Below are 16,741 nucleotides of genomic sequence, written 5' to 3'. Positions count from 1 at the left end.
TGATAACTGTACAGTGTACCCATCCCATTGATAACTGTATAGCGTACCCATCCCATTGATAACTGTACAGTTACCCATCCCATTGATAACTGTACAGTGTACCCATCCCATTGATAACTGTACAGTGTACCCATCCCATTGATAACTGTATAGTGTACCCATCCCATTGATAACTGTATAGCGTACCCATCCCATTGATAACTGTATAGTGTACCCAACCCATTGATAACTGTATAGTGTACCCATCCCATTGATAACTGTATAGTGTACCCAACCCATTGATAACTGTATAGTGTACCCATCCCATTGATAACTGTATAGCGTTCCCATCCCATTGATAACTGTATAGTGTACCCATCCCATTGATAACTGTATAGCGTTCCCATCCCATTGATAACTGTATAGCGTTCCCATCCCATTGATAACTGTACAGTGTACCCAACCCATTGATAACTGTATAGTGTACCCAACCCATTGATAACTGTATAGTGTACCAATCCCATTAATAACTGTATAGTGTACCCAACCCATTGATAACTGTATAGTGTACCCATCCCATTGACAACTGTATAGTGTACCCAACCCATTGATAACTGTATAGTGTACCCATCCCATTGATAACTGTATAGCGTACCCATCCCATTGATAACTGTATAGCGTACCAATCCCATTGATAACTGTATAGCGTACCAATCCCATTGATAACTGTATAGTGTACCCACCCCATTGATAACTGTATAGCGTACCCATCCCATTGATAACTGTATAGTGTACCCAACCCATTGATAACTGTATAGTGTACCCATCCCATTGATAACTGTATAGTGTACCAACCCCATTGATAACTGTATAGTGTACCCATCCCATTGATAACTGTACAGTGTACCCATCCCATTGACAACTGTATAGTGTACCCAACCCATTGATAACTGTATAGTGTACCCATCCCATTGATAACTGTATAGTGTACCCATCCCATTGATAACTGTATAGTGTACCCATCCCATTGATAACTGTACAGTGTACCCATCCCATTGATAACTGTACAGTGTACCCATCCCATTGATAACTGTACAGTGTACCCATCCCATTGATAACTGTACAGTGTACCCATCCCATTGATAACTGTATAGTGTACCCATCCCATTGATAACTGTATAGTGTACCCATCCCATTGATAACTGTACAGTGTACCCATCCCATTGATAACTGTATAGTGTACCCATCCCATTGATAACTGTACAATGTACCCAACCCATTGATAACTGTATAGTGTACCCATCCCATTGATAACTGTATAGTGTACCCATCCCATTGATAACTGTATAGTGTACCCATCCCATTGATAACTGTACAGTGTACCCATCCCATTGATAACTGTATAGCGTACCCATCCCATTGATAACTGTATAGTGTACCCATCCCATTGATAACTGTATAGTGTACCCATCCCATTGATAACTGTATAGTGTACCCAACCCATTGATAACTGTATAGTGTACCCAACCCATTGATAACTGTACAATGTACCCAACCCATTGATAACTGTATAGTGTACCCATCCCATTGATAACTGTATAGTGTACCCAACCCATTGATAACTGTATAGTGTACCCATCCCATTGATAACTGTATAGTGTACCCATCCCATTGATAACTGTATAGTGTACCCATCCCATTGATAACTGTACAGTTACCCATCCCATTGATAACTGTACAGTGTACCCATCCCATTGATAACTGTACAGTGTACCCATCCCATTGATAACTGTATAGTGTACCCATCCCATTGATAACTGTATAGCGTACCCATCCCATTGATAACTGTATAGTGTACCCAACCCATTGATAACTGTATAGTGTACCCATCCCATTGATAACTGTATAGCGTTCCCATCCCATTGATAACTGTATAGTGTACCCATCCCATTGATAACTGTATAGTGTACCCATCCCATTGATAACTGTATAGTGTACCCATCCCATTGATAACTGTATAGTGTACCCAACCCATTGATAACTGTACAGTGTACCCATCCCATTGATAACTGTATAGTGTACCCATCCCATTGATAACTGTATAGCGTACCCATCCCATTGATAACTGTACAGTGTACCCATCCCATTGATAACTGTATAGTGTACCCATCCCATTGATAACTGTATAGTGTACCCAACCCATTGATAACTGTACAGTGTACCCAACCCATTGATAACTGTATAGTGTACCCATCCCATTGATAACTGTATAGCGTACCCATCCCATTGATAACTGTACAGTGTACCCATCCCATTGATAACTGTACAATGTACCCATCCCATTGATAACTGTATAGTGTACCCAACCCATTGATAACTGTATAGTGTACCAATCCCATTAATAACTGTATAGTGTACCCAACCCATTGATAACTGTATAGTGTACCCATCCCATTGACAACTGTATAGTGTACCCAACCCATTGATAACTGTATAGTGTACCCATCCCATTGATAACTGTATAGCGTACCCATCCCATTGATAACTGTATAGCGTACCCATCCCATTGATAACTGTATAGCGTACCAATCCCATTGATAACTGTATAGTGTACCCACCCCATTGATAACTGTATAGCGTACCCATCCCATTGATAACTGTATAGTGTACCCAACCCATTGATAACTGTATAGTGTACCCATCCCATTGATAACTGTATAGTGTACCAACCCCATTGATAACTGTATAGTGTACCCATCCCATTGATAACTGTATAGTGTACCCATCCCATTGATAACTGTACAGTGTACCCATCCCATTGATAACTGTACAGTGTACCCATCCCATTGATAACTGTACAGTGTACCCATCCCATTGATAACTGTACAGTGTACCCATCCCATTGATAACTGTACAGTGTACCCATCCCATTGATAACTGTATAGTGTACCCATCCCATTGATAACTGTACAGTGTACCCATCCCATTGATAACTGTATAGTGTACCCATCCCATTGATAACTGTACAATGTACCCAACCCATTGATAACTGTATAGTGTACCCATCCCATTGATAACTGTATAGTGTACCCATCCCATTGATAACTGTATAGTGTACCCATCCCATTGATAACTGTACAGTGTACCCATCCCATTGATAACTGTATAGCGTACCCATCCCATTGATAACTGTATAGTGTACCCATCCCATTGATAACTGTATAGTGTACCCATCCCATTGATAACTGTACAATGTACCCAACCCATTGATAACTGTATAGTGTACCCATCCCATTGATAACTGTATAGTGTACCCATCCCATTGATAACTGTATAGTGTACCCATCCCATTGATAACTGTATAGTGTACCCATCCCATTGATAACTGTATAGTGTACCCATCCCATTGATAACTGTATAGTGTACCCATCCCATTGATAACTGTATAGTGTACCCATCCCATTGATAAATGTACAATGTACCCATCCCATTGATAACTGTATAGTGTACCCATCCCATTGATAACTGTATAGTGTACCCATCCCATTGATAACTGTATAGTGTACCCATCCCATTGATAAATGTACAATGTACCCATCCCATTGATAACTGTATAGTGTACCCATCCCATTGATAACTGTATAGCGTACCCATCCCATTGATAACTGTACAATGTACCCAACCCATTGATAACTGTATAGTGTACCCATCCCATTGATAACTGTATAGCGTACCCATCCCATTGATAACTGTATAGTGTACCCAACCCATTGATAACTGTATAGTGTACCCAACCCATTGATAACTGTATAGTGTACCCATCCCATTGATAACTGTATAGTGTACCCATCCCATTGATAACTGTATAGTGTACCCATCCCATTGATAACTGTATAGCGTTCCCATCCCATTGATAACTGTATAGTGTACCAACCCCATTGATAACTGTATAGTGTACCAACCCCATTGATAACTGTATAGTGTACCCAACCCATTGATAACTGTATAGTGTACCCATCCCATTGATAACTGTATAGTGTACCCATCCCATTGATAACTGTACAGTGTACCCATCCCATTGATAACTGTATAGTGTACCCACCCCATTGATAACTGTATAGCGTACCCATCCCATTGATAACTGTATAGTGTACCAATCCCATTGATAACTGTACAGTGTACCCATCCCATTGATAACTGTATAGTGTACCCATCCCATTGATAACTGTACAATGTACCCAACCCATTGATAACTGTATAGTGTACCCATCCCATTGATAACTGTATAGTGTACCCATCCCATTGATAACTGTATAGTGTACCCATCCCATTGATAACTGTACAGTGTACCCATCCCATTGATAACTGTATAGCGTACCCATCCCATTGATAACTGTACAGTTACCCATCCCATTGATAACTGTACAGTGTACCCATCCCATTGATAACTGTACAGTGTACCCATCCCATTGATAACTGTATAGTGTACCCATCCCATTGATAACTGTATAGCGTACCCATCCCATTGATAACTGTATAGTGTACCCAACCCATTGATAACTGTATAGTGTACCCATCCCATTGATAACTGTATAGTGTACCCAACCCATTGATAACTGTATAGTGTACCCATCCCATTGATAACTGTATAGCGTTCCCATCCCATTGATAACTGTATAGTGTACCCATCCCATTGATAACTGTATAGCGTTCCCATCCCATTGATAACTGTATAGCGTTCCCATCCCATTGATAACTGTACAGTGTACCCAACCCATTGATAACTGTATAGTGTACCCAACCCATTGATAACTGTATAGTGTACCAATCCCATTAATAACTGTATAGTGTACCCAACCCATTGATAACTGTATAGTGTACCCATCCCATTGACAACTGTATAGTGTACCCAACCCATTGATAACTGTATAGTGTACCCATCCCATTGATAACTGTATAGCGTACCCATCCCATTGATAACTGTATAGCGTACCAATCCCATTGATAACTGTATAGCGTACCAATCCCATTGATAACTGTATAGTGTACCCACCCCATTGATAACTGTATAGCGTACCCATCCCATTGATAACTGTATAGTGTACCCAACCCATTGATAACTGTATAGTGTACCCATCCCATTGATAACTGTATAGTGTACCAACCCCATTGATAACTGTATAGTGTACCCATCCCATTGATAACTGTATAGTGTACCCATCCCATTGATAACTGTATAGTGTACCCATCCCATTGATAACTGTACAGTGTACCCATCCCATTGATAACTGTACAGTGTACCCATCCCATTGATAACTGTACAGTGTACCCATCCCATTGATAACTGTACAGTGTACCCATCCCATTGATAACTGTATAGTGTACCCATCCCATTGATAACTGTATAGTGTACCCATCCCATTGATAACTGTACAGTGTACCCATCCCATTGATAACTGTATAGTGTACCCATCCCATTGATAACTGTACAATGTACCCAACCCATTGATAACTGTATAGTGTACCCATCCCATTGATAACTGTATAGTGTACCCATCCCATTGATAACTGTATAGTGTACCCATCCCATTGATAACTGTACAGTGTACCCATCCCATTGATAACTGTATAGCGTACCCATCCCATTGATAACTGTATAGTGTACCCATCCCATTGATAACTGTATAGTGTACCCATCCCATTGATAACTGTATAGTGTACCCAACCCATTGATAACTGTATAGTGTACCCAACCCATTGATAACTGTACAATGTACCCAACCCATTGATAACTGTATAGTGTACCCATCCCATTGATAACTGTATAGTGTACCCAACCCATTGATAACTGTATAGTGTACCCATCCCATTGATAACTGTATAGTGTACCCATCCCATTGATAACTGTATAGTGTACCCATCCCATTGATAACTGTACAGTTACCCATCCCATTGATAACTGTACAGTGTACCCATCCCATTGATAACTGTACAGTGTACCCATCCCATTGATAACTGTATAGTGTACCCATCCCATTGATAACTGTATAGCGTACCCATCCCATTGATAACTGTATAGTGTACCCAACCCATTGATAACTGTATAGTGTACCCATCCCATTGATAACTGTATAGCGTTCCCATCCCATTGATAACTGTATAGTGTACCCATCCCATTGATAACTGTATAGTGTACCCATCCCATTGATAACTGTATAGTGTACCCATCCCATTGATAACTGTATAGTGTACCCAACCCATTGATAACTGTACAGTGTACCCATCCCATTGATAACTGTATAGTGTACCCATCCCATTGATAACTGTATAGCGTACCCATCCCATTGATAACTGTACAGTGTACCCATCCCATTGATAACTGTATAGTGTACCCATCCCATTGATAACTGTATAGTGTACCCAACCCATTGATAACTGTACAGTGTACCCAACCCATTGATAACTGTATAGCGTACCCATCCCATTGATAACTGTATAGCGTACCCATCCCATTGATAACTGTACAGTGTACCCATCCCATTGATAACTGTACAATGTACCCATCCCATTGATAACTGTATAGTGTACCCAACCCATTGATAACTGTATAGTGTACCAATCCCATTAATAACTGTATAGTGTACCCAACCCATTGATAACTGTATAGTGTACCCATCCCATTGACAACTGTATAGTGTACCCAACCCATTGATAACTGTATAGTGTACCCATCCCATTGATAACTGTATAGCGTACCCATCCCATTGATAACTGTATAGCGTACCCATCCCATTGATAACTGTATAGCGTACCAATCCCATTGATAACTGTATAGTGTACCCACCCCATTGATAACTGTATAGCGTACCCATCCCATTGATAACTGTATAGTGTACCCAACCCATTGATAACTGTATAGTGTACCCATCCCATTGATAACTGTATAGTGTACCAACCCCATTGATAACTGTATAGTGTACCCATCCCATTGATAACTGTATAGTGTACCCATCCCATTGATAACTGTACAGTGTACCCATCCCATTGATAACTGTACAGTGTACCCATCCCATTGATAACTGTACAGTGTACCCATCCCATTGATAACTGTACAGTGTACCCATCCCATTGATAACTGTACAGTGTACCCATCCCATTGATAACTGTATAGTGTACCCATCCCATTGATAACTGTACAGTGTACCCATCCCATTGATAACTGTATAGTGTACCCATCCCATTGATAACTGTACAATGTACCCAACCCATTGATAACTGTATAGTGTACCCATCCCATTGATAACTGTATAGTGTACCCATCCCATTGATAACTGTACAGTGTACCCATCCCATTGATAACTGTATAGCGTACCCATCCCATTGATAACTGTATAGTGTACCCATCCCATTGATAACTGTATAGTGTACCCATCCCATTGATAACTGTACAATGTACCCAACCCATTGATAACTGTATAGTGTACCCATCCCATTGATAACTGTATAGTGTACCCATCCCATTGATAACTGTATAGTGTACCCATCCCATTGATAACTGTATAGTGTACCCATCCCATTGATAACTGTATAGTGTACCCATCCCATTGATAACTGTATAGTGTACCCATCCCATTGATAACTGTATAGTGTACCCATCCCATTGATAAATGTACAATGTACCCATCCCATTGATAACTGTATAGTGTACCCATCCCATTGATAACTGTATAGTGTACCCATCCCATTGATAACTGTATAGTGTACCCATCCCATTGATAAATGTACAATGTACCCATCCCATTGATAACTGTATAGTGTACCCATCCCATTGATAACTGTATAGCGTACCCATCCCATTGATAACTGTACAATGTACCCAACCCATTGATAACTGTATAGTGTACCCATCCCATTGATAACTGTATAGCGTACCCATCCCATTGATAACTGTATAGTGTACCCAACCCATTGATAACTGTATAGTGTACCCAACCCATTGATAACTGTATAGTGTACCAATCCCATTAATAACTGTATAGTGTACCCAACCCATTGATAACTGTATAGTGTACCCATCCCATTGACAACTGTATAGTGTACCCAACCCATTGATAACTGTATAGTGTACCCATCCCATTGATAACTGTATAGCGTACCCATCCCATTGATAACTGTATAGCGTACCAATCCCATTGATAACTGTATAGCGTACCAATCCCATTGATAACTGTATAGTGTACCCACCCCATTGATAACTGTATAGCGTACCCATCCCATTGATAACTGTATAGTGTACCCAACCCATTGATAACTGTATAGTGTACCCATCCCATTGATAACTGTATAGTGTACCCATCCCATTGATAACTGTATAGTGTACCCAACCCATTGATAACTGTATAGCGTACCAATCCCATTGATAACTGTATAGCGTACCCATCCCATTGATAACTGTATAGTGTACCCAACCCATTGATAACTGTATAGCGTACCCATCCCATTGATAACTGTATAGTGTACCCACCCCATTGATAACTGTATAGTGTACCCATCCCATTGATAACTGTACAGTGTACCCAACCCATTGATAACTGTATAGTGTACCCATCCCATTGATAACTGTATAGTGTACCCATCCCATTGATAACTGTATAGTGTACCCACCCCATTGATAACTGTATAGCGTACCCATCCCATTGATAACTGTATAGTGTACCCAACCCATTGATAACTGTATAGTGTACCCATCCCATTGATAACTGTATAGTGTACCCATCCCATTGATAACTGTATAGTGTACCCATCCCATTGATAACTGTACAGTGTACCCATCCCATTGATAACTGTATAGTGTACCCATCCCATTGATAACTGTACAGTGTACCCATCCCATTGATAACTGTATAGTGTACCCATCCCATTGATAACTGTACAGTGTACCCATCCCATTGATAACTGTATAGTGTACCCATCCCATTGATAACTGTACAATGTACCCAACCCATTGATAACTGTATAGTGTACCCATCCCATTGATAACTGTATAGTGTACCCATCCCATTGATAACTGTATAGTGTACCCATCCCATTGATAACTGTACAGTGTACCCATCCCATTGATAACTGTATAGCGTACCCATCCCATTGATAACTGTATAGTGTACCCATCCCATTGATAACTGTATAGTGTACCCATCCCATTGATAACTGTACAATGTACCCAACCCATTGATAACTGTATAGTGTACCCATCCCATTGATAACTGTATAGTGTACCCATCCCATTGATAACTGTATAGTGTACCCAACCCATTGATAACTGTACAGTGTACCCATCCCATTGATAACTGTACAGTGTACCCATCCCATTGATAACTGTATAGTGTACCCATCCCATTGATAACTGTATAGTGTACCCATCCCATTGATAACTGTACAGTGTACCCATCCCATTGATAACTGTATAGTGTACCCACCCCATTGATAACTGTATAGCGTACCCATCCCATTGATAACTGTATAGTGTACCAATCCCATTGATAACTGTATAGTGTACCCATCCCATTGATAAATGTATAGTGTACCCATCCCATTGATAACTGTATAGCGTACCCATCCCATTGATAACTGTATAGTGTACCCAACCCATTGATAACTGTACAATGTACCCATCCCATTGATAACTGTATAGTGTACCCATCCCATTGATAACTGTATAGCGTACCCATCCTATTGATAACTGTATAGTGTACCCATCCCATTGATAACTGTACAATGTACCCAACCCATTGATAACTGTATAGTGTACCAGTCCCATTGATAACTGTATAGTGTACCCATCCCATTGATAACTGTACAATGTACCCAACCCATTAATAACTGTATAGTGTACCCAACCCATTGATAACTGTATAGTGTACCCATCCCATTGATAACTGTACAATGTACCCAACCCATTAATAACTGTATAGTGTACCCAACCCATTGATAACTGTATAGTGTACCCATCCCATTGATAACTGTATAGTGTACCCACCCCATTGATAACTGTATAGTGTACCCACCCCATTGATAACTGTATAGCGTACCCATCCCATTGATAACTGTATAGTGTACCCATCCCATTGATAACTGTATAGTGTACCCATCCCATTGATAACTGTACAATGTACCCATCCCATTGATAACTGTATAGTGTACCCATCCCATTGATAACTGTATAGTGTACCCATCCCATTGATAACTGTATAGTGTACCCATCCCATTGATAAATGTATCATGTACCCATCCCATTGATAAATGTATCATGTACCCATCCCATTGATAACTGTATAGTGTACCCATCCCATTGATAACTGTACAATGTACCCATCCCATTGATAACTGTATAGTGTACCCATCCCATTGATAACTGTATCATGTACCCATCCCATTGATAACTGTATAGTGTACCCATCCCATTGATAAATGTATCATGTACCCATCCCATTGATAACTGTATAGTGTACCCATCCCATTGATAAATGTATCATGTACCCATCCCATTGATAAATGTATCATGTAACCATCCCATTGATAAATGTATAGTGTACCCATCCCATTGATAACTGTATAGTGTACCCATCCCATTGATAAATGTATCATGTACCCATCCCATTGATAACTGTACAGTGTACCCATCCCATTGATAACTGTATAGTGTACCCATCCCATTGATAACTGTATAGTGTACCCATCCCATTGATAACTGTATAGTGTACCCATCCCATTGATAAATGTATCATGTACCCAACCCATTGATAACTGTATAGTGTACCCATCCCATTGATAACTGTATAGTGTACCCATCCCATTGATAACTGTATAGCGTACCCATCCCATTGATAACTGTATAGTGTACCCACCCCATTGATAACTGTATAGTGTACCCATCCCATTGATAACTGTATAGTGTACCCATCCCATTGATAACTGTATAGCGTACCCATCCCATTGATAACTGTATAGTGTACCCATCCCATTGATAACTGTATAGCGTACCCATCCCATTGATAACTGTATAGTGTACCCATCCCATTGATAACTGTATAGTGTACCCATCCCATTGATAACTGTATAGCGTACCCATCCCATTGATAACTGTATAGCGTACCCATCCCATTGATAACTGTATAGCGTACCCATCCCATTGATAACTGTATAGCGTACCCAACCCATTGATAACTGTATAGCGTACCCATCCCATTGATAACTGTATAGTGTACCCAACCCATTGATAACTGTATAGCGTACCCATCCCATTGATAACTGTATAGCGTACCCATCCCATTGATAACTGTATAGTGTACCCAACCCATTGATAACTGTATAGTGTACCCATCCCATTGATAACTGTATAGTGTACCCATCCCATTGATAAGAGGATAGCGTTGTACTACGCCCCTGATGATGCTCACAATAGCCCATTGTACTATGCCCCTGATGATGCTGACAACAATAGCCCATTGTACTACGCCCCTGATGATGCTCACAATAGCCCATTGTACTATGCCCCTGACGATGCTGACAACAATAGCCCATTGTACTACGCCCCTAACGATGCTGACAATAGCCCATTGTACTATGCCCCTGACGATGCTGACAACAATAGCCCATTGTACTACGCCCCTAACGATGCTGACAACAACAGCCCATTGTACTACGCCCCCTAACGATGCTGACAACAATAGCCCATTGTACTAGGCCCCTAACGATGCTGACAACAATAGCCCATTGTACTATGCTCCTGACGATGCTGACAACAATAGCCCATTGTACTACGCCCCTAACGATGCTGACGTCTCGTCAGTGAAAATTTAGGATTCACTACAAGATTTTCTTGACTCTGTGAGTAGAAATTATGAACCCAGAGTATGAACCCAGAGTCCATGAATATTCATTCTCACTTACTATATTGTGTTTTTAGGATTTCTATATAATGTTGTGGAAATTGAGGGCAGTCAGGGGTACTAAGGATCTACAGGGTTAGTACATATTTAGGGCAGTCAGGGGTACTATGGATCTACAGGGTTAGTACATATTTAGGGCAGTCAGGGTACTAAGGATCTACAAGGTTAGTACATATTTAGGGCAGTCAGGGGTACTAAGGATCTACAGGGTTAGTACATATTTAGGGCAGTCAGGGGTACTAAGGATCTACAGGGTTAGTACACATTTAGGGCAGTCAGGGGTACTAAGGATCTACAGGGTTAGTACATATTTAGGGCAGTCAGGGGTACTAAGGCTCTACAGGGTTAGTACACATTTAGGGCAGTCAGGGGTACTTAGGATCTACAGGGTTAGTACACATTTAGGACAATCAGGGGTACTAAGGATCTACATGGTTAGTACACATTTAGGGCAGTCAGGGGTACTTAGGATCTACAGGGTTGGTACACATTTAGGGCAGTCAGGGGTACTAAGGATCTACAGGGTTAGTACACATTTAGGGCAGTCAGGGGTACTAAGGATCTACAGGGTTAGTACATATTTAGGGCAGTCAGGGGTGCTAAGGATCTACAGGGTTAGTACCTATGTATGCAAATTAGTTTAAGTGCTACCTGTGGTATCAAATCACCTCTTTACATCTGAAGAAAAAAGAGAGGTCTTCAGATTCAATGCCACAGATAGCACTAGACTGACTTTAGATACATAGTGTACTGTGTAGGGTTAAAGTGTGTATTGTAATGGTAGGGTGTAAAGGGTGTTCAAGCCATCAGAGATTGAAAAAGGTGAGAGCTGTCTTTAAAACTTGTTCTGTTCCCAGTACACTGGTCTGTAGGGTCTAATACATGATGTATATAGATATGTGTTGTATACTACATCTAGAAGTGTATTGTAGTATTTAGTATACAATGTACATGTCTGTCATGTAAATACTGACCAGGTTTGTAAAAGGTGATCTGACTCAGGGATAGGTTTTTAGCACAACTGAACTGAGGTTCAGTAATGCTATAGGCATGGTGAAATGTGTGTCTGTGTGTGTGTGTGTGTGTGCACGCACATGTGTACATGTGTGCGTGCATGCGTGCATGTGTAAACGACTTAAAGTCAAAAACTGTCAGATCAATTGCCTTGGGGACATTACTTAGGGCATTCAGCCATATCTGATTCAGTCGCAAATCTAAGTGGCATGCATACCGGTATGTCTCGCATAGTGTGTTACCTTTATGCCAGGTTTGGTTGAGATACATGTATGAGGGTGAACACACACACATACACACACACACACAGATGGACACACACAGAAAGAACCCAATGTGTAAGACCCCTCCTGATAGTGCCCGTTGGGGACTAAATACATAATTCTATAATAGTTTGATTGCAGCCTATAGGAAAAGCAGCTAGTACAGTGTAATCATTTCAAATTTTAAAGTAAGCACCTTATCCCGTTTTGTCCTACCTATTGTATTTTGACATTTGTATTTGAAGCAGCTGGATACTGTGTAGCAAAGTTTCCTGGTAATACCTTTATGAACTGTGTAGAGGAAGTTAAGGGCTACACCATTTGATTGGGGGGGGGGGGGGCTGGAGGATTTTGTCACGAGCTGGAAGCACCTAAACTTTTAAAGTTTATTGTCAAAGGTTTATATTAACTGTTGGCAAATGCTGAAACAAATCAAAACACAACCCTCAAATCAAATAACTAAGACTACTCACCTGACTTAGTACCTTGAATGAATCCTGTATTTTTTCATAATGATAAAATATTTTTTAAATGGTATGGCATGCAACAATATACTTTGAGGATTTTTCTTGGTGTTAGTTTTCAGAATTCATTTTCAATTGTGATCAGGAAAGGGATTTGTTATCACCTTGACATGTTAAAATAACACCAGATAGTACTCTTTTAGTCCTTAGATTTCAAAAAATTTTAAGGGTAGGAGGGGGAACCCTCCCTCCCGTACCCTCCCCACTTGGTTTCCTCAAACTTTTATTCAACTTTTATTGGCAACTTTCTTATTTTACTAGCTGCATTCATTGTTACCGCGTACTTTTGAAATAAGCTACATTCATTGTGTACATGTATGTTTCCTGTTATGAGGAAATTCAATTTCAAAAATAATCAAAGTTACACGACCTGACGTAATGCGACATGATGTGGTGAAAAGTCAAATTTAAAACATATGTAATTTAAAATTTGATGTACCCCTACTTGGCAAAAGAAAAATTTGATGTCTTGTTGCTTTCAAAAATCCCCCAAATTTGCTGTTATGCTGGTTGAAAAAAGAACTGTTGCTGGGTTTAAATCCTCCAAACCCCCCCCCCCCCCCCTCCCCCTGACATCAAATGGTTTACCACTAATACAAATAGTGATTCTATTCTCTGTAAAAGGGAGTTAAAAGTAAGATACTAGAAATTATACATAAAAGTCAAATTATGAAGACATATTGTCAATTTCATCTATATATATATATGTGTGTATGTGTGTCAAAACTGTGGTATCATCTAAGTCAACAAACAGAAACCCTTAACTTTAACCACAAAGTAAATCAGATATTCAAATTTTCACATTTCAAATTTTTAAATTTTTCATGTTTATGAACACTGAACAGTAAGATGGCAAGTTGTTATTCTAATTACCACACACACATTTGCATTATTCGAAGACAAATTTTAAAACACAAAATATAAGTTGTTGACATACAAACAATGTAGCCTGGATGACTGTGTGCACTGCCCTCTTTGTCACGCTAAGAACATTGTAATCTTGTATATATTATAATTATAACACCAACTGAGCTGTCTTTGAATTCAAAATTTTTGAATGCATTTAGCTTTGATAAACTTATTTCCTTTCAAATTTGTGAATTATTTGAAGACATTCCGTGTTTGCCGCAGTTGATAAATCTGTTCTCGGTTCTCATTTGGTGGGATAACTTTGTCATAAGGTGGTTTCCTCTTACAGTGCATTGATACATTGACAAAGGTGTTAGTCATATCGACTGTACATCTGTCATCTTTATGTTTCCCTTCCCTGACATTATGTTTATATAACTCTAGCCAAGTTGACAGGAAGGCTGCAAATAACATCAGCTGGATGTCACCTATCCACTTTTGTCAGCTCTGTCTCTTTCTGTACAAATTGTGACTTTTTCCAAATTTTTGTTGTTGTTGTCAAATCACAGATCCACCGTTTGTTAAGTATTCAAATCCTCATAACATAATATTATACATGCACATAAGCTGTCTCTTGTTTTGTCACATTCACTTTGCAACCTCAAAGTGGCCTCTCTCGAGTTTTTTACAGAGCGCCACACCATGATCTAACCCACCATCACACACTGTAGTCCAACCACGGCACCTACGGTCTAACCCACCATCACACACTGTGGTCCAACCCACCATCACACACTGTGGTCCAATCACTGAACTATGGTCTACACACAAGGTATGAGTTGACCAGGGACTGAACAATTTATCATCAACAAAATCCAAATATTTTCATGTTGGAGTGAATTCCTTTACTATCAGTATAAGCATAATATACACAGGATTTGATGAGAGAATCAACTGAGATTGATGTTACTTAATGATCAAACCATTCCTAAAATAGGGATGTTGTCATTATCATCTGATAAAAACCCCATCACTTTTCAAAACTTTGTACTAAACCAACCAATGTGAAGTTATTGTATTTTCAAATAAAAAAATTGAATATGTTAAATACAGAGGATTGTTTAAGAATGTGTTGATTTGAAGTCGAAAATGTTGACATGGTTTAAACCTCCCTAATTTTAAAATGGTTGGTACCTGTCTTCCATGGAAAGTTCCTTCAGGGCATAAACAAAGTTGGTTGAAGAAGTCCATAAATTTCTTGTCTAATTGAGTGGAAAGTAGTTGTGTGAGTGTTCACTGAGCCACTCAAATTAGATGTCTTGACTCTAACTAATCACATAAACAGAACACAACTTAATTGTTTTTATGTAAATTATAATTATGTAAATTAGTTGACAGATATGGAAAGAAGAGATGAATTATAAGTGAGAAGTTATGTAAATTATAGAGTAGTTGACCTTGCTGTGATCCTATTGGCTAATTATGACCTGTGTACTGATATTTATAGACTGGCAAGTACAATACGGGACTCAATTTTCAGATAAAGTGTCTAAGAAAGCTGTAGAATGTTTTCTTAGCAGAGGTTAGAGCAGAGTTAACATTTAATTTCCTTTGATTGAATAAAAACCTGATAACAGAGCAAAGAGTTGTCTGTACACATGTAGATAACTCCTGTGATGTATAGTATCATCAGTATTGACTACTAAAAACATTCATGGGGAGGGGGGGGGGAGTGGGGTATGTGCTGGACTAAAGGGGCACAAGCTGAGTTTATACATATTTGGGTGTAGTTTTTGTTGAATATTTAAAAGGTACTCATCATAGTATTGTACATACTGAAGCATACTTAACCATCACTTGTAATTAACTGAGCTCAAACCTGGTATTAAAGTATAGATGTCATTTATCATATACAGTATATCAAAATATTCAGGAAATCTCTATGTAATAAACTCATTTTAATATATTACTATTGCTTGAGAATGCTGAAGTGCACAATATAATCAACACCAGAGGGCGCTAGTCACCAAAATCAAAGATTCTTTGATAAAAAGCTGCGAATAATATATGCACTTTTTCAGTGAATGGAATTTAAGAAACAAAAACAATGTTTTCAGATCTCTACCTTGAAATGTTTTTGGGGGAAGTAATCTTTTATGCAAGA

At 39.4% G+C, this 16,741-nt stretch overlaps 1 protein-coding gene across 1 annotated transcript in view; it reads left to right on the top strand.

Annotated features, from left to right (window-relative positions):
- The window catches only part of LOC144447221 (uncharacterized), a 56,924-nt gene that overhangs the window by 24,705 nt on the left and 15,478 nt on the right, over window positions 1–16,741 (top strand). The gene's annotated exons all lie outside the window — the stretch shown is intronic.

Source organism: Glandiceps talaboti, chromosome 16 (genome assembly GCF_964340395.1).
Source record: "Glandiceps talaboti chromosome 16, keGlaTala1.1, whole genome shotgun sequence".
In the NCBI taxonomy this organism is placed as follows: domain Eukaryota; kingdom Metazoa; phylum Hemichordata; class Enteropneusta; family Spengelidae; genus Glandiceps; species Glandiceps talaboti.
Note: the sequence above shows the minus strand (reverse complement) of the source record. Positions and strands in the feature narration are given on the sequence as shown.